This window comes from Orcinus orca, chromosome 17 (genome assembly GCF_937001465.1).
Source record: "Orcinus orca chromosome 17, mOrcOrc1.1, whole genome shotgun sequence".
NCBI lineage: Eukaryota > Metazoa > Chordata > Mammalia > Artiodactyla > Delphinidae > Orcinus > Orcinus orca.
The window spans coordinates 32,361,603-32,382,799 of NC_064575.1; positions in this window are offsets into that span (position 1 = coordinate 32,361,603).

A 21,197-nucleotide genomic window follows, 5' to 3' on the forward strand; every position below is an offset into this window, starting at 1 on the left:
ATTTTGTTTTGTAGATATACCACATTTTATTTATTCATTCATCACTTGAGAGGCATTTAGGTTGTTAATATGGTTTTCTTTTTGAAGTGCTGCCACTAGAAAACACCATCAGTCACCTCCATCTAAAACCTCCTAGTTACTTACAGTTCATATTCTTGGGAAAGTTGGTCTCACTGACATTAGGCCATGTGTATAGCTCTCTCACTGGAGAGTAAGATCCTGTGGGTGACAACCTTATGAAATTTACATGAAGTCGAGATGGCGGATGTGTGTTGCAATTCCTCAAAATCTACAAAGCAAAATGAATCAAGAACCGATGTTCATTTTTTGTCTCTTGGACATTTTATCTAGAATTTCCTCCAATTTTCTAGCATGTTAATGGTACTCTATCATCATGTAATTTTTGATGATGATAATTTGCTCGCTATATACTCTGTGGCTTATTTCAGCGGGATTTGGGGTGTGGGGAGAGTTATGCCTGGGCTCAGATTATTAAATGCTCAAAAGTTATGATCTAATTATTTACAGAAAACAGTGATGATTTGTAAACTACATCTGTCTAGGAAAGGCACAGATGATCCCCAAAAGATCCTGGAAACCAATTGGGGTGCCCCCTAATTCTAGAAGAATCCTCTTCTGGAAACAAGAATGCATGAGGCTAACTTCAAAGATGTGAAAAATCAGATGAAAATTATTGACCTCTTGGTAGTTACTGAGGGGCAAACAGATGTGGGACTTCATACGGGGTAGAATTAAGTTATGTATAAGGAAGAAATGTCTTTAACAATTGGAACTGACAAAGGAGTGAGCTGGCTGCTATAGGAAATATTCAGTGAGGGGTGATGAAGATCTATCATAGTAATGAAGATTCCTTGATTTGGAGAGAATCATGTGTCTCTCAGATTCTTATCAGCTCAATAATTCCAGTATGTCAGATGCAAGTTGGTTAGGGTTTCCTTGCTTATGTACTGGTCTTTTTAAAATGGCTCATATTCACATTTCAACTAGGAAAAGAGCATAAAAATCCATAGCGTCAAAGGTGGCAGTTTATGTTTGGCTTAGGCATTATTGCTAAATTGCTGAGACTTTGTAATTCCATTTTTTTCTAGACTACTGATACAGTAATTTCTTATTTAGTAAACTTTCAGGATCAGACCTATCAAAAGCCATTATAAAATGCATTTAATATGTGTTAAATCTTTTTAAATTAAAATGCACTATGTTTTAGGAGCTTACAAAACAAATTTCATAGTTAATTCATGAGAAGGTTTGTTGAGCACCTATGCAGCATAGGAACAATGATAAGCACATTGTCTGTGCCTTTATGCTGCTCACTGGAAAACTTTACATCTGAATGAGTAATCATCATACTGTCTGGTAGTCTAAGGAGGGATGAGTTAATGGTCCAGAGAAGACTTCCCAGAGGAAATGATAACTTACATGTGTTGAAGAATGAGAAGTTATCCACAAGAATTAGTAGAGATATAGTCATTCAGGTAAAAGGAACATCATGGTCAATATAATTATTATGACATATTTTGAGGGCAGTATGCAATTTGATAATGTTTAAGTAAAAATGTGAAAGGGGAACAGTAGAGATGAGGCAGATAGGAGCCAGATCATGAAGAGCTTTTATGCTATTTTAACAAGATTAAATTTTGTTTTTTAAGTCTATGGGGAACCAAAGGATTACTGATGTTTATGTTACTATCAAGGTTGTTAACAATCAAAAACAAGGAGCTTAGGTAGTTAGGTAACAATGAAGAAGCTCTGTGAAAAGCACACAGGTACTATTGAGAATAAGAAAAGGATGGTGACTTAAAAAAGGGAGGAAGACAGATCCCAAACTGCTGTGTATTGAGGTCAGAGAATATAATTTGCCTATTATAACTTAAAATGTTAACTACCATGGATAATGTCAGAATAGAGCATAACCCACTTCCTTAACTATCCTCAGGTTGGGTTAAAAACAATTTAAGTATAGAATAGGGAAGTATGCCATACAGAGGAATATATTGGAGAATGAATGTTACAGAGAGCCCATATTACAGATTTTTCATGCTAAAAGGAAAGAGATATTTCATTCATGCTGTGAAAAGGGAAGCAAACAATTTTGTTATGGTTTCTATTTAATGAATTTATAGTCTAGAGGGAAAATTAGAGAGATTACTACCAAAATAATTGAATCTTTATATTAAGTTTAAACTTCATAGGAATTATGAAAAAAACTGAAAAAATTGTAATAGGAAATTGGAATTGGCTCTATTTAGAATGTATGTTTGTAAGGCTAGATATGTGTTTTACATTGCATTATGTGAAGTATCAATCCATCAAAAGATAATAGTCAAAATCAGTGATTATTTTGATGGTAGAAATAAAACAGAATATTTTATACAGTTAGTTAATAGGTTATAGAAATAGTGAGCTAGAAATATGGGTCTGTTTTCTTAGGCTAAACATTTACTAAATTTATTAATTAAAATTTTAAAAATCAAGTATGATTATTAGTGGGACAAAAATTCTTAAATAATGTCATTTAAAGATTATTCAATTGAAATAAAATAGCCTCAGAGTTATGATTTTGCATTTGACTGCTCCCAATTTATCAAAAAATCAAACTCTCTTTGTTGTGAACAATTAGAAATTGTGCTTTCATCACTGCTGGAAGATGTGCTTTCATTACTAGCAGCAGGGAATAAAATGGAAAGCTAATTTAGTTGAAAAGTATTTTTACACTGACTCCATTTTAAGCCCAGTGAAAGAATAGTTTATCTTTTAAAAAGAGAAAATAATATTAATAAATTATATATTATTCTTAATTGCAACATGTCAAAGAAATAAAAAATATTTATGTGTCATTTTTTGTAATAACAGAAAGTATTTTGATTGGAAAAACCAACCATGGATTATTTTAAAACGATAATGGCTAACACAAAAGGGAATATGTGAACTAGGGGAGGTATGTGCTAGGTATTTATAGACTCTCAGGTTTTTCTCTTTTTCTTCTAACAAATACCCAACGACATGTTTTTTTTCCTCCTTACCCAGGGTTCTGTGCCAGTCCTGAGTTAGTTTGACCCAGACCCATTCTTCCCGGTTCCTCTGTTCTGCTCCCTGTGTCAGGCAGGCTGAATCATGTAGGCTGTGTACCTCAAGCTCCCTTGTTGAAGGGTTTATGGTCAGTTTGCACATTGGCCAGAAATTGGAAGGCAGCAGGAAGGAGAAGAAAAGGAGGAAAAGCCTCAGGTGTACATATATGTCTGGAGCATAAATGGCTCCAACTCCTTATGGAAAGGAGTGATATAGTTCCAACTTCTGCCAGGTGACACTATCCCTGGGCTTCTCCCACACGTCTCACTCATTTGTCTCTTCTATTTAGGGATTAATAGTGGCACCCTGCTGTTGACAATCTCTGAGTTTCTTTACTGTTCCCTCTATAACCTGTGTAACCAATTTTATGTATTAAATACTTTCTGTTATAATTAGACTCTTTTCTTAGATCCCAACTGAATCAGATACTCAGTTCTTTCCTAAATTTCTTTCCCTTCCCCCAAAGTACATAATGAAGTAAAAGCAAGAGATGATGTCTTTGGAATGGAAAGATAGCATCTCAGCATGTGAGATGAATAGAATTATGATGAGATGGCATTTAAATATTTGAGTATTGTATAACGTTTGACCTAGGAATAGTCTCGTCCTGCACCAAGGAGGTTACAGGTGATCAGAGTACTCCTTTTCATATAGAATGACGGTGGCTCCCAAGCTTCCTCCCTCAGACTGGGGGCCTTTCAGAATTTTATCAGGGCAGAAACCATGTCTTTTTTGGTAACTTTTGCCAGTGAAAGGGGCCTTTGATGCTATTACAGTGGAGGAAGATTTAACTTCTCTTCATCCCTGGGATAATGTTAAAGATAATGATCCATCCTGAGCAATGTTACAGGGGCCAAATGAGGGCAACATATGCCCAAAGCCAAGCTGGGATTAGCACTGTGATTTTACTGAAAGAATGCTGGAGGCTGGGTCACAAAAGGAGATCACCACTGACTTTAAATGAGAGCAAATTATTATATTTCCACATATAAGATCTGTCTCTGAAACAAGACAAAGAAAAGAAAGCAACTCAGGCTACCTTTATTATAACTGAAGTTGATGACAGTGTTTCTGAAAATATGACGGTAATTCTGAAAACATGGAAATACTGTATAAACGTGTTAAGTATGAACAAGATGGGAAGAGGACTCTCTATGAACAAAAGCAGGTAAAATCCAGTTCAGCAGTTTTATTTTTTGTCTGTCTGTGGCTTTTTTGTAAATAAGAAAAGCTGAGCTAAGCAAGACATATGCACAGTGAAACTTTCCATCCCTTAGACAGAGAATCCACACCTTACGCTTGAAATTTGTGGGACTTTTCAGTTTCTAAATGCCATGAAGGGCAAAATGAGAGTGAAGTGGATGGAATTTTGAGGACCAATGGGAAGAAATCAGATTTAGGCATCATCAGATATCATTTAGGGACGATGTTTACATCATATGCGAAAACTTTAACAATTCACACACACAAAATTATATGTACTGAGAAAGTAGATGATTAATGAATATTTTGTACCTCTATTGATGTACTTGTAAAATTAGGCTAAGAATGGACATAATATGAACCAGGGTTAATAACACAGATATAACACAAATAGTAAAACAAGATATATTTGGTTGAGACTTTTAATAAAACATCTTTTTGTAATATTTTAGGTGTACTTTGTGGTGATGATTTCAAATACTGAATCACCTGAGAGTGATTTGTACTTTGATTCATCTGGGTAAGAAGTTCTTAGATATTCATTAGCTATTCTTTCTAAAGCATTGCTTTGCCATATTCTTTCATTTGTCCAATTCCTAAAATAGCATATTCTCTTCTTGTAGTATCATAATATTGTGTTGGAGACTTATGAGGTACTTTATCATACTACCCTATATGCTACCCTATAACACCATAGAGTAAAAAAAATAAATACATAAAGGTAAGATATTGCTATGATTGGTTTAAAACACTCTGAAAGCTTTGGGTCATAGCTGTGTAACTTCAAAACATGAATATTTTATTAATTCTAAATTCACAGTTGTGATTTCACAGTTGCTTAAAAATTTAAGGTACATTATTATTCCACTCAATGAACTACCTATGTAGACATATGAGCTATGATTTGTTGGTTGGAAGGTTTCAATTATAGTAAAGGTAATTATATTTCTTTCTGAAATAAATTTTCATTCTCTGGGTAATTACATTGTGAATGAAAAGAAAATATCAAAACCTTGGGTTACCCTGCAGATCTATTTTTCTCAGTACTTTGTCGTTTTGGCCTCATGATGGCACCAAAGGGTAGGAAATTACTTTCTGAATTCCCATTTACTTACTGAATTGCAATAAAAAAATGAATAAAATTAGCAAACGACAGGCGAGTTTGCTAAACCTTGCATATAAGGAAGGTTGGGGGAACTGGTCTCAGTTTTGGGTATGCCCGCTTTGGTATAGCTGTATATAGTTACTTTCCTACTTTTCTCTACACAAGATGTTTTCTCTCGTTTTTCTCAAATTATTTTGTCCCCTTCCCGTTATCCCTTCTTCCAATTCATATCCTCAGTTGCAGCCAGGAAAAGGTGCTGATGAAAAAAATTTGCTAGATCTTATCATAACAATAGACTTGTGTCTGAATAACTTTGAAAGATACATGATTCGCAAATGGCCAATAAGAAGACTACTGTAAAGGAAATATACATCATAAAATAGAAAAAAAAGTACCCTTTGAGTTGATATCTCACTCATTTTCCAATTTCTTAGATAATCAAAATTTAGAATCTAATTTGACACCATAATAAATCTTACTTAAGATTAATGGCAGCAGTCTCAGCTGTTGTCTTACATTTCTCATTGGTGGATGAGACATATTTAATGTGTGCATTCAAATGAATGCCCTGCTATGTGTGCACCTCCATAGATCAAACCTGTACTCTAGGTTCTGTTACACACTGAGAGGGGATAAAATAAATGTAAGATATGTTTCTTTTCCTTTCAAAGAAACTTGTAACCCAGCTAAAGTGAAGATACCAGTATATCTAAAAATAACTAATGTTAACGGTAGGTAACAACTTGAAGGCCTTGAATATTAGGAAATAAAAATAGTACAAAATGACTTTTGGTTAAGCAAAAACTTAAAGTGTTATATAAGGAATTCTTCTTACTAAATGTAAAACAAAAACACGTTTTAAGATGAGCAAATTATTTAAAAAATGAGCAAATTATGTTTTGTTACACAACATTTATAACCTGCAATTGACTCTTTCAATCTATGGAATATAAAGATTTTTACATGTTAACTCTATTTCCTCAGTTTTCATAATCTTTTGGGTTAGTGCAAAGCATCACAAAAATAGATTATAACACAGCACCCAATCTTTTCTTTCTAGTTCCGGTGGGATTTGGGACCCTCTTGCAGTGTTTTTTTTACCTTCCATCTATAGCATCTCTGTCTTCTGCCCACAGCCAAACTTAGTAAAATGAGGTATTTCCATGCTTCCCCAAAGACCTCTGAGTCTGCTTGCTCAGACAATTCCCTCTGCTTTTATGTAAGGAGTATTGTTCTTCCTTTTTTTACTCCTATAGTCCCCACAGTAAATAGAACATTGATTACTGAAATTAGTGAAAAACAATAGTTCTTTGCTCCTGGCTTCTTATCAAATCTTGCATTTGTAAATTTACATATTCTCTCACTTCCTAAAATCCCTGAGATCCTTGAGTTTGGGTTACAGGATAATCTGAGAAGCATTACCTTGGGTCACTGTTCTGGATGAAGACTATCCCGTAACTAGGTTTTCCTTTTAAGTAAAGTTCCTTCTCTATTCACTGTAGTGACTGGGTAGCTAAGAGAGTAGCTTTGTCCCTCAACAGCCTCAATGAATAACTTCATTTTAGGGGGTTGTGTGGGTTAGCTCTTAGCCTGTAAATCACCATATACATGAGGCTTATAGCAATTCTCTTTAAAATTAATCTTTAGTAGGATCAGCTTGCCCAAGTGTATGTATGTGTGTGTGTGTGTATATATATATATATGCATATATCTGGTTGTTTGAACCCTCTCTCTCTATACACACACACACACACACACACACACACACACAAATCTTCCTCGACTTAGAATGGGGTTACATCCTGATAAACCCATTGTTAAGTTGAAAATATTGTAAGGTGAAAATACATTTAATACACCTAACCTACTGGCCATCAAAGCTTAGCCTAGCCTACCTTTAAGGTGCTCAGAACACTTAACATTAGCCTACGCTTGGGCAAACTCACCTAACACAAAGCCTATTTTATAATAAATTGTTAAGTATCTCATGTAATTTACTGACTAGTGTACTGAAAGTGAAAAATAGAATGGTTGTATGGGTACAGAATGTTTTTAAGTGTATTGGTTGTTTAACCTTGTGATCGCCTCGCTGACTGACAGCTGCGGTTCCCTGTGGCAGCCCAGCATTAGAAGAAGAATATCATATTGCATGATAGCTGAGAAAAGATCAAAATTCAAAATTCAAATTATGGTTTCTAATGAATGTGTATTTCTTTTGTACCATAGTAGTCAAAAAATTTTAAGTTGAATCATCATTAAGTCTGGGGGTGTCTGTGTGTGTGTGTATATATATATATATGTATATATATATATATATTCAAAATTCTAAGAATATAATATATAATGAAATATAATATATCCTACTATATATATTACACTAAGAATATATATGTATGTGCATACATATGTATGTATTTATGTATGCATTATATATATATATATATATATTCTTAGAGTGTTCATCTAGCTTAGACCCTCACTCTGGATTTTCTGTTTCATTGGAAATAATCTATAGTTCCAGATGATTAGTTAATAACACAACACAGAACATTACTAATTTAAAAAATTAGTTCCTTTTTCATAAGTCACTGTTATTTTAACAAAAAATGTAAAAAAGAAAAATGAGTTTGAAGACTTCTTTGCTGTGGGCTGACTTTTGATATAGGCATGGAGATATGTTCTTGCCATCTATTTGTTTCATAACATGTTTTTAACAAATATCTTTCAAATTCAAAGCCACATAATCCAGAAGCATGGAATAATAGCAGTATAAGTATGATTGTATTTGACTGAACTGCACAGAAAGCAATATGTTCACTGTCGGATGTTGAAAAGGCACCTAAAAAAGGTAGAGTATCCATTAGTCCAGAATAAATGTGGGATTTTTCCAAGGATATACTTAGCACCGAGGCAAGCACTTTAAAAGACATTTTCCTGCTTGTCTGCTCTAAATAATTTGCATTATCTTCAGCATGATGTCAATTCAGGAAATATTTACACCTACAAAAGGGTAATGTAGGTATAGATAGATTCCTATAATTTTATTTTAATCACTTCATCTTTATCAGCTTCTGGAAATGGAAATTTTTGATTGGATTACATTAAGTTGTATAACTGTAGAAACTAATGATAGATATGGTTTAAAATCCTTTTGAATAGACTGTCTTCTATATGGACAAAATCATACATGGATTTTGAAATTTGAAATGGAGATAATACTGTTAATTGAACTGGTGCCCCTCACCTCCAGATGAAGAAACCAAGGAACAGAAAGGTTAATACTTAGAGCTAGTTGATGGTGATGCTGGACTAGAATCTAGGAGGACTCTTAGGTAATTGTCAAGTAGTTTTTGTTTGTGTACACATTTTTTTCCTTCAGAGAAATAAAACCAACATGTTTTGTCTGCTGAATAAAAATAAGAGGGTCCTCATTTCAGAAACAAAATCCAATTTTGTATTACTCTAAATATAATATATGGGGTTTTTCCCCTTCTAAAATTTTCATCAAAGATGGAAAATACTAAGATATACTGTGTTTCTTGTTGTTTATCAGTCTGTACCTTTATCTATTATAGAAATGAGAAAAATAACATAAATTCAATAATAAATTTGTAATTATTAACAATTTATTGATGTCTTTTAATAAACTCCTGAATAAATATTGTTTTATTTCAATTTTACAATATGATATTCACATGAGAAAAACAAGATTTAATATGTGTATGTATAAGTATACACACATACATATATACATATATAATCACACATATACATATATAGTACATACATATATGCACATACATATATACATATACCTCACACATATACATACATATATTGTACTTGGGTACACACAAAAATACATATATGCACGTAAAATATCTATTATTAGCTATGTAATATTCGTAAAGTAGTTAGAGCTTTTAATATCTCTAAAGCTCTCAAAACAGTATCTGGCATACTGTAAGCATTACAGATGTGCTTCCTTTTAGTTATGTTGATGTAGTCTATATAAAAGGATAAAAAAAGTCTCTACAATAGCTGCAACAATTCAGAAAATATTACATCTCTACCAGGCAGTAAATAATAAGTAATGAATGAGTGGTATGGAAAATAAGTCTTGTGGAAGTTTAGAAGAAGGAAAAATTGCTTCCAGATGAAATTGTCAGGGAATACTTTACAAGAGAAGCAGGATTTGAGCTGCACTTTGAAAAATGGTCAGGATTTGGATAAACAGAGCAAGAAGGGTTGGGTTGAGAAGTGTTGTAACAGAAGTAAAGTGTAAAGGCAGAGCTTAATTTTCATTCTTCTCTGCCTCAGGGTTGATGAGAGGAGATAAATATATTTAAGCATGAAGCCAACGGGGAAATCTCCTTTCTCTCCTTCCCTGACTTTTGAACTCTCTCCCAGTATCACTATATTTTTCAAAACAAAGAACGCTGGAAAATTCTCCTTTCTATTATACTCCCTGGGACAATGATATGTTCACATCTGTTGCTTTTAAAATAACATATTCCCATTGTTATGATACAATTTTATATTTACATTGTTGAAATGAAAGCAAGTGTGTGTGTGTATGTTCTTTATAACCTGGGTTTCTCTAGTGCATAAAGAAACAAGGAAGCTGTACTTCTTTTTTCTGTCAGAGTAGAGTGAAATGTATCCTCCTTACTCAAGCAAAATAGCAAAGTATAGCTGGGCATCAGAAGCTGCAGAGCATACCGTGTTTAATAAACTTCATGGAAGAGTAATATTCCGTTGTCTATATGTGCCACATCTTCTTTATCCATTCATCTGTCGATGGACACTTAGGTTGCTTCCATGTCCTGGCTATTGTAAATAGAGGAGTGGGAGGGAGATGCAAGAGGGAGGAGATATGGGGATATATGTATATGTATAGCTGACTCACTTTGTTATAAAGCAGAAACTAACACACCATTGTAAAGCAATTATACTCCCATAAAGATATTAAAAAAATAAAATAAAATAAACTTCATGGAAATCTGGCCACAAGAGAGTGGCTACAGAGATATTTCTCTCATCGGAAAACAATATTCTATTCTCCATCTTCAAACAGCTCTGTTACCTATATCATCTTCACTGGCAAGGGACACACTCTTGTATATATTGACTAATGAAAGGTATGTGACAATTTAATCATTAGTAAGGTGTATAATTCACAGAACCTTAATCTAAGGAACATGAAATTAAGAATGGATGTCTGCTGATAAAAATTCTTAAATGCATATCCAAGCTGAAAATAAATGATTCGGGGATTTTCTGCTGTTTAGGATTATCTGCACCAGTGAGCCCCTCTATTACTGTTTGTAACAGAGTGTTGACTTAGTTCGTCTGCTAGAACTACTCCAGCTGCAAGGATATGTAGTAGTTATAGTAGATTGGAGTTATCTGTCAATGTAAATCCCTGAATCAGTTATGTATACAAATAAAAGTACTTTATTTCCTATTATATTTGGTCGAAGTTGCTTTGAAACACACTCAAGGTGAATTTGGGGTTCATACAGGAAAAGAATGCTTTAGAAAATACCAGATTGGTGAAAATCAGCTGGATTTCATTTTCTCTAAATAATGCAGCCTCATCTGTTAATATACACCAGTTCAATCTACAATATTTATTACACCCTTTTTGTGAGCAAAATCTTGTGATTGCATCACCTGAGGAGTTATTTAGATGTGATTAAGTCTAGAATTTCAGCTGGACAGGCCCACAACATTTGTGGCTCCACTTTGCACCTTAAAACTTGCATTTGCACCTGCAAAAGGCTGAAACGAATCACAAGTTGGCACATGTGTGTTCCATTATTCATTTTTTATGAGCAGTTGGGGGTGATGTGGGCAAAGAGCTAAATGCATATTTAAATGAGAAAACCTGTGGAAAAGTTATCCCTAAATCTCTTCTAGGGAATTGACTTAGAACACGACACACCATGATTTGGAAGCTACAAGCCAGACCTAAATGTTGACCAGACAACCTAAACTTGAACGTAGGCTGTCAGAAATGAATATTAAGGACCTTAATCCTCAGATTTTCTTCCTTTCAAAATTTCTCTTTGAATAATGCTGTATCCATTAGGTTTTTCTGTTTTTGTTGTTTTAATGTTCACTTTAAAATAATATAAACCACCAAGATTAAAGACATAAGACCTAGTGGCATTCATTTGTAGAAAAGTATATTGGGTCCCAAACTGATTTTTCCATGCTTCATTAAGTTGTGTAATTTAAAGTTATTTTGCTGCCTTTACACTTAATTAACACATCTGAATATTTATTCTATAGAAGACACTCCTCTAGTTGCTAACAATGAGGAATGGAAGTAAAAATGAATGAGACACAGACCCTGACATAAAGAAAAAAGTATTATAGAAAGCACAGTTTATAAAGCTTGAATATTCTGGAAATAATAATAATGATGAATAATGATGTAGTTCCTGATCAGATCAATTTGCATATGCAATTGAAAATTACATGGATTGCTCCCCAAAACTGCTATACCTATATAAGCCACTGGAAGTGTTAGGTATTAGGGGAATAAGCCCTTAAGGAATTTATAAGTCAATGAAGGAGAACAGAGTGATTAGTACTAGGATAAAGTATGTAAGGGAGTGGTGGAAACCAAAAGGAAAAGCATTTAACTCAGCACTAGGGAATTGGAGACAGAAAATGACATCAACAATGAGACCTGAAAGATGAGGTGGTATTAGACAGTTTGGAGGAGGCTTGGAAAGGAGATCTAGGTAGAGAAAGAAGCATATGAAAGACACATAGATGAGAAAATACGGTGACTCAGAGGAACAGGGAGGAGATTTGTCATATACAAGCATAGAAAGGGAATTAGTAGTGAAGATGAAATTGGACAGACAATAATTACAGCTAGTATTCTTTTCTATTACTATGTGCCAGGAGGTATCCTAAGAACATTAGAGGATTTACCTTATTTAGTCTTCACCATAATCATATGAAGAGATATCCCCATTTCAAAAGTGAGAATTTGGAGACTTAGAGAAATTATGTATCTGCTTAAGACCCCCATCTATTAGATGACAGAATTCAAACTGAAGCTCTAGATTCCATGTTCTTCATCACTATACTGTGTGTCTTCAAAGGAATAGGTTGAGACACGTTGAGAGGTTTGAAATTTACAGGGCATTTGACAACCACTGAGGAGTTTTAGGTCTTGAATTTTAGCAAAGTAAAACCAATAATAAAGAGTGAGTATAAGGGGCTTCCCTGGTGGCGCGGTGGTTGAGAGTCCTCCTGCCGATGCAGGGGACACGGGTTCGTGCTCCGGAATGGGAAGATCCCACATGCCGCGGAGCGGCTGGGCCCGTGAGCCATGGCCGCTGAGCCTGCGCGTCCGGAGTCTGTGCTCCGCAACGGGAGAGGCCACAGCAGTGAGAGGCCCGAGAGGCCCGCATACCGCAAAAAATAGTGAGTACAAGATTGGAGAGAAATGGTTCTGCAATCAGGATGCTATTTTAAGATTCTAGAGAATGACAGGAGTATAACTAAGATAGTGGCAGAGATTCCAGAGAAAGATTGGAGTGTAACTAAGATAGGGAGAAAATTGGAAAATTTTGAATGATATTAAGGAGGCAAGAGGTAGCGTCAAGAGAACTCGTTAAGGGAAATGTTGAGGAAAAAGTTGGAGTGGCTGAGTTCTTGGCTTCCAGTTTAAACACTTTGATAGGTGATAGTACTACCAATTGCAATAGTGGTAGCTCAAGTCTTAAGTACTCTTGGAGGCCTTTTCTCTATCTGCTTCCGCCACACACGTCTTCCACTACAGAATTGAGAAGTAGATGCCTGTTCTGCAGGCATCTACTTTATAGCAACCCAAGGACAACATTATCCACACTAGTCATCATACTTCATGGCCTTTCCCACTTAGGTTCATTGAGATTATCTTTTATATTCAGTATTTCCAGAATACTGGACTATCAAAGACTTGTTTATATACTTGTTGAATGAATACAATGACATATAAAAGTGTAAGGTGAGTAAGGGATCAGGAGATACTAAAGTCTATGTTATATCTGTTACTTCAGGAAATAAGGAAGGAATTGGAAATTGGGGAGGCATTTTTCTCCATTCTTTCTCATTAAGCGTGGGGTTTTGGAAGAGAAGGGAGAATGTGGGAAAAGATGACTGGTTATATATACTTTATTGAAGTATAAATTTTGCCTCTTTTTGATCGTGGCTTAAAATATTGCAAGAGGGGTTTTTTTGTTTGTTTGTTTGTTTTCCTGAGGATGAACTGCATCTTTATCAAGAGATATTTATCCAGACCTTTTCAAAATGAAACTTCAAAATCTGGATGGGGGAAATCTGTAAAATATTTTTATGGAAAACATTGGGAATGACCTGATAAGAGGATTAAAATGGAGGAAGTAGTGAGGATGAGATAGTTACAAAAGGGACCTGGAATAGTGAGACTGGACACGGTATGGGAGCAAAGCGTGGATTTGAGACCAAGAGAGATTGTGCTGGGTACTACAGTGGAACACAAGGAACACCTTACAGGTGAGCTTGATGGTGCAAGACTCAGCATTGTCTCCTTCCATTAGGCATGCTCTTTGAGCTTAAGACCTCAAATATTATTTCTACCTAGAATTGGGGCAACTTCATTGACCAAACTTTCAGTTTGGAACTCTGTAGCTGACTGGCATCTTATTTGAACCCTCATCTCTCATCTTTTAAATCTTAATTATCTCTTTGTATCACTTGAATATATGTCCTTCTACGTCCTATTCACCTGGTTATACATTTATCTGTAAGTGCATTTATAGGTGGAAAGCAACTTTTTAGTGACTGTATGTTAGTTCTTTCTATCTCCCTAATGCTTCACATGAAGTCTTGCACATAAAAGGCATTTGAAAAGTGTTAAATATGTAATAGAAAAAAATGTGATGCAATAATTTTATAGTCATTTTTTAAGGAGGATGGATCAAGATAAATTGGAGGATCTTTTATTTGCTGCCCTTTTGTCGACTTGAAGACAGTATAAATTATGACTGTGGGATGTGATAGATTGGAGGAGATAAATTAATCCACATCTGAAAAAAAAAGTTGTAAAGGGGCCAAGGTAGAACTGGAACATGTTGGAAGATGGGGCAAGAGAAGTATCAAGGGGAGACTTTAAAAGAGAGAGCAACTGGATGCTGTGGACCTAACTTGAAAACAGGAACTTGGAAGTAAAGGTTTATGCCCTGAGTTATGAAAGCCCTTCGACTAATACCTTTAATAATCTTTAATAAAATACCTATATCTGAGAAGAATTTATTAGAGATTTTTTAGAATGGTAGTGAATGAGGAGAAGAACTGAGTCCTGGTCAAGGAGGCAAGAATAGAAACTTCCCATAGGGAAGTGAATCAGTATATTCAAAATGTGAAATTTGAGGTACTGAAAGATTAAATATGTTAACATGTGAAAATATAAAACATAGGTACTTAGACCATAGCAAATACTCAAATAATGTTTACTTCTTTTCCTGAAAATTCAACTTTTCAGATAGCTGCTGCAATTCCTATTCATGTTTAAACAGGGAGAAGTAGAATGATGGGACCCACTGTCAAAATAACTTTTAAAACAAAGGAAAAAAAGTATACATTTTAAAATAAATTGATGTATTTATTTATTTAGTTTTGGCTGTGTTGGGTTTTCATTGCTGCGCGTGGGCTTTTTCTAGTTGCGTCAAGTGGGAGCTACTGTTCGTTGTGGTGTGCAGGCTTCTCATTGCGGTGGCTTCTCTTGTTGTGGAGCACAGGCTCTAGGCATGTGGGCTTCAGTAGTTGTGGCATGTGGGCTCAGTAGTTGTGGCTCACAGTCTCTAGAGCGTAGGATCAGTAGTTGTGGCACATGGGCTCCACAGCATGTGGGATCTTCCCTGACTAAGGCTCGAACCCAGTGTCCCCTGCATTGGCAGGAGGATTCTTAACCACTGCACCACCAGGGAAGTCCGAGAAAATTGTTTTTTAGTATGAGAATAATGGAGACCTTGTGGGAAGGGCTGTGTCACCTTAAAATTTCCAATTGTTAGTGAATGGAAATGCTCGTCATAGTGAGACATGTGCCCAAAATACTATAAAAGGCAAGTTTAAAATATTCGGTGGGAAGTAGTTCCCAGACAACATAAGCCTGGGTAAATGGTCCTGGTACTAGATAATCATTATCATCATCATCATCATCATCATCATCCCATTGCTCTTTGGCAGTATCTTTAAAATGACTACTTCTGGCACCTCTGACTTACCTTTTAGCTTCCAAGGTGGAAGAAGGTTGTTCCAATTCCCTCTAACCTATTTCAATAACACTCGGTGACACTCAGCTACAATTTAAGAAATATACAAAGTGCAGTGCTGTTCCCTTCATCTTTGCTACCACCGCTGAAACTCCCTGACACTAGTTGTTTCTTCACTGACCATAAGGAGGTAGGCATTGTCAGAGGTTGGTGTGCAATCACAATCACAGAACACATCTGTACCACTTTAATGGTCCTTTTTATGTGTATCCCCTGGGACTAATAGGATTAGAAACTAGATTGAACTCTATAGAGCTCATCCTATCTACACAGTCCCTTCCAGGAAACTGTTTTATTTACATTTCCAGACAGCTGGGTTTGTATAAGTTGATTGGACTTAAGTCATATCATCTCCAAGCTTCCACCATAACAGATTTGATCCCACTGCTTGACCCTCTAAAAGGGAGGATGAGTTAAGAAACCTAGGAGCCTCCAAAAAGGAACATCAGACTCCACAATTGCAAATGATTCAAATGAAAAAGAAAATGAAATTTTCTGTGATCTCCAAAGATTCAGGGAAACTAAAAAAAAAAAGAAGAAAAAAGAAGATGCAAGAAGACAAGAGACAGGCACCTACTGTCCCCATTTTTATCGAGGCAAAACTGGAGGCTGGAATGTAAATCAGTAAGTATGCCTTCAGCACTGGGCAAAATTCTACAATGGCTTATCATATAGCTGATTTGCAAGAATATTTAAGATTTAGAACAATGCTAGCCTAAATTCATCATATACTATATTCTAGGTTAGGCTCAATATTTCAATAAATTAGATCAATGGTATTCAAGAAATGTATAGATATAGTTTTCAAATGTTAGTCAGGAATCCGAATGAGTTTTCCATGGCATCCTTTGGAAGAAAATGGAGAAATGAGATCTCTGTGCTAGAAAAGTACATACTTTTGTAAATCTGTACCTTTTTGAAAAATTTACATAGAATGGACTAGGTCACAAGTGTCTTGAAGAAAATGAGTATATTTTATTAATATTGATATACCAGAATGGAGCATATTGTAGATAATCAAAAAAAAAGAGTTAATATTTTACTGAGTGCAAGGTTGAATATTGAATAGATCCATTCAATTTTAGTTGGTTGTCTAAGCACTTCTGAGCAGGGACTGTACTAAAAGAAACATTACAAGGTAGCCTTGGTTAAGGTTCCATGGATACTTCCGGACTGAATACTTGCTGGCAGTGATAAGTGAATCTATTTTTTATTTACAAATATACTCATGATTATTATCAGTTAGACTGAGACATTTGTGTCAAGTTTGTAATTAATTATACCTATAAGGCACAGAAAGTAGAAGCTCAAAGATTGATACTCTCTTAAAATTTTTTGAATGTGCCCAGATCTTTTGCAGAACTACCTTACATCATAAAAAGCTGGAAGTATTGGAGGCATTGTCTCTAGAACCGTAGTTATTTTCTGTATGTGATATGGTGTCTAACTTGAGGTTGTATATTTAACAAGCTCGAAATACTTTTACTTAATACCTAGTTTCATTTGCAATGAGCAAGGAAACTTTGACCTTACAATGAATGGATCAGAGTTGGCAAGAATTGTACATGGGACTTTAGTAATGCAGATTTCAACTAATGGACCATGTAATTAAAATGACCAATTGCAAATGCAGTTGGAGAAATTCCAAGAACTCTGATATGAAGCTTACCAATTACATTGCATTTCCCACTACTATCTAAGGGGATTAATAATTCTTTTCATTGGCTTTATTGAAATTCTTCAACAAATTAAGAATATTTCAATTCATAATGGAAGAAATAGTATTATATCTACTTGTACAGTAAAGTACAGGAAATGAGAGAGGCATAGCTCATCTCTAAGGATCTATAATAGTTCTATCTGGTACTTCTTTGTGCAATAGTACTTTCATCATTGTATTTTATCTCACTAATATTGAATGTATATAAATGAATTCACAATATATTGATTTTTTTTGTCAAGGATTAATAAATAATCCAGATAGAGGTAAAAGACAGGGAATAGCATATATAGATGAATTAATTTTTTTAGACAGTGTCAGTAAGGAATAAAGAAGTTTTCTCATAATTAGAGCATTTTCTTCCCCTTCTTTAATTTCACTGCTAGATTTTTCCTAGGTGTTCAATAAATGTTTATGGAACAAGACTGAATCATCAATAACACAGCCACAGTAAAATTTTATTTTGAAAGGCATACTTCCATTATTGACCTAAACATAAGTGATTTAAATCTCCGTGCTAAGCATTGTATGTGATATTTAATTTTGAGTCAATGTATGTTAATTGAAAGAATGCATAAATAAATCCTCTACTCTTCAGTTAGCTCTAACTGGAAGTTATTTGTTTTGGCAACATTGTATTACTCTAAAAGAAATTGAAGCATGTATACAAGAATATCAACATTTATAATATCCAGGTTGTCAGAACTTGGCTGTTTGTTTTATATCATTCTCTTTATTTTTCTATATGTTTAAAGCATTTAGAAATTTAAAAAATACTTAGTTTGTCCTATTTTTGTTGGTTTTTTGCTTCTATCTGAGCAATTCTATAACATTTATTAAATAAATAGTTTTGTGTTCATGCAGTACAAAATGGTGGGAATATGGCTGTATGTAAAAACATAGTACATAGTTTTATGTCTTTTAAGTTCCTCCTTTGAAAAATGTATAGGCATGAACTAGGCTAAAATATTTTTAAATTCATAGCTGAGTTCTCAAGAAACTAAAGGAAACATTTAAGTATAATACCTCCTTTTTTCCCAATAACACAGAAGGATTTAAAAGCTGAAATCAAAATTGCAAGCCAGTATGAAATCTGGGGCATTTCTTGGGACATAGAGAGGGAAAACATGATAAACAGCAAGCTGGAATTTTAGGGAATAGCTAAATTGGGATGAGGATATTAGGTTTGGGCCTATGGAAGTAGAGAAAGTCAGGCAGAAGAATTTTCTTAAAATTGTTTCTCCAAAGAGATATACCCTTAATGAAAGAGCATGATGAAAAAAAACTACTGACCAGAAATGGAAAAGGTTGTGAAAATCTGTCTGTTTTGGCCACAGCTGCTGACCAGGGGATAAAGTGGATCTTTAGAATGTGTGTCTTTTGCTCACCTTACACCAGTGTAGAGTTCTACTTTATACTACCTGTTTTATACTACCGGTCAGGGAAACCGGAAGAGGCTGAGAGATTAAATCACACTAATCCTAGTTTGTTGAGATGACTTGCAGCAGAAGTCTGTAAAAATCCTCTCTGTAGGGAATCATCCTTATATCAGGTCCCTAATATTCCTCCACAGACTAATTCAATCAAATATGAACATACAACCAAAAACCCCCACAAAATTTCAAATATATACAGGAGAAAAAAAACAACCAACAAATTTAAATCCCAAGAACATCAGGCATTGAAATTATTGCTTACAGAACATAAAATAAGACAGGATAAAATATATATATTTTAAAAAGTTTCCAAAGGATAAGAGGATATAAAAAATAAACAAATACAATTGAAAAAGAATTAATTCAAAATTTGTATTAGGATAAGCCAGGCTGTGTCATGGCAAAATTCAACAGTGACAACTAAGATAACTTTCAAAATTTATTTTATTTTTATTAATTTTTTCTTCTAGTTCATTGAGATATAATTGACATATAGCACTTTATAAGCTTAGGTGTACAGAAAAATTGTTTAACTTACATACATCATGAAATAATTACCACAATAAGTTTAGTGAACATCCATCATCTTATATAGATACAAAATTAAAGAAATAGAAAAAAAATTATTTTTCCTTGTGATGAGAACTCTTAGGATTTACTATCTTAACAACTTTCATATATAACATACAGCAGTATTAAGTATATTTATCATGTTGTACATTACACCCCTAGTACTTATTTATGGTATAAATGGAAGTTTGCACTTTTTGACTGCCTTCTTCCAATTCCCCCTCTCCCCATCCCCTGACTCTGGTAAGCACAGATCTGATCTATTTTTCTATGAGTTTTGTTTGTTTGTTTGTTTGTTTTGAAGTATAATTTACCTACAATAGTATGTTAGTTCCTGTTACATAACACAGTAATTCAATATTTGTGTACATTACAAAATGATCACCAGGACTAGTCTAGTTACCATCTATCACCATACAAAGATATTACATAATTATTAAATATATTTCCCACACTGTAATTTTCAGAGGAGAGGGATTTGGGGGGAAAATACAAACAAGTGAGGGAGATTAAGAGGTACAAACTTTCTTTTGCAAAGTAAATGAGTCACAGGTAACAACTGTTACTTTTAGTCCTTCAAGGTTGACCAAGCACCAGGGACTCTCTGTGGTAACTGTCTTCTATGCAGCAACTTAGATATCCAGGTGGATTAAAGGTCATGGTTCTGTCATCACAATATATGGTCCTCTTTTTGGCTAAGGCTGAGGAACAGCTGAAGGGTAGCAAACAAACTTATCTGATATTCTTCTAGGAAGTGACTTACACCATGGGGATTGGGAAATGTGTGGGAACATAGAGCATAATTTTCTAGAACTGAAAAATTTAATAATTTAAATGAATACCTCAGTTGATGGGTTAAATATAAGATATAGCATAAAAGCTAAATCATAAGCTAAAAGATAGATTATAACTGATGATAATAAATTATTATGCATAAATTAATAATAAAATAAGTAAATGCAGCACAGAGATGCTAGGATATAGGAACCTAGAAAAACAGCTTAAGTGACATACAAAAAGAGAACAAGAAGACTGAACACATGCATAATTGGAGCTCTAAAAGGAGACTAGAGAAAAAGGGGAAGAAACAATGATAACATTTTTTTGTGAGTTCATGAAAGGTACAAATTCAAATTCAAAAACCATCTTATGAGCTAAACAGTTTAAATACATAGAAATCCGTAGTCACAACACAGTGAAAGCACAGAACAGCAAAGACAAGGACTCACTATAAGAGTCGCCAAAAATAAAAGAAACGTCATTTATAAAGGAGTGACAATCAGGCTGAAATTGAACATTAAAAGCCAGTAGAGGAACTTCCCTGGTGGTCCAGTGGTTGGACTTCACCTTCCAATCCATGGGGTGCAGGCTCAATCCCTGGTCGGGGAGCTAAGATCCCACATGACCTATAACCAAAACATAAAACAAAAGCAGTATTGTAACAAATTCAATAAAGACATTAAAAATGGTCCACATCAAAAAAATCTTTTTATAAAAAAATGCCAGTAGAAACTGTATGTTATGGAGAAGTGTTTTCGTCAGAATTCTCTAGTGAAACAGAATCAATAGGACATATAGACATGTATATAAAAGGATGTATTATAGGAATTGACTAACACAGTGACGGAAGTTTAGAAGTCCCATGATCTGCTTGCTGTCTGCAAGCTGGAACCAGAGAAATCAGTGGTGTGATTCAGTCCGAGTCAGAAGACCTGAGAATTGGGACTTCTATGGTATAAGCCCCCATCTGAGTC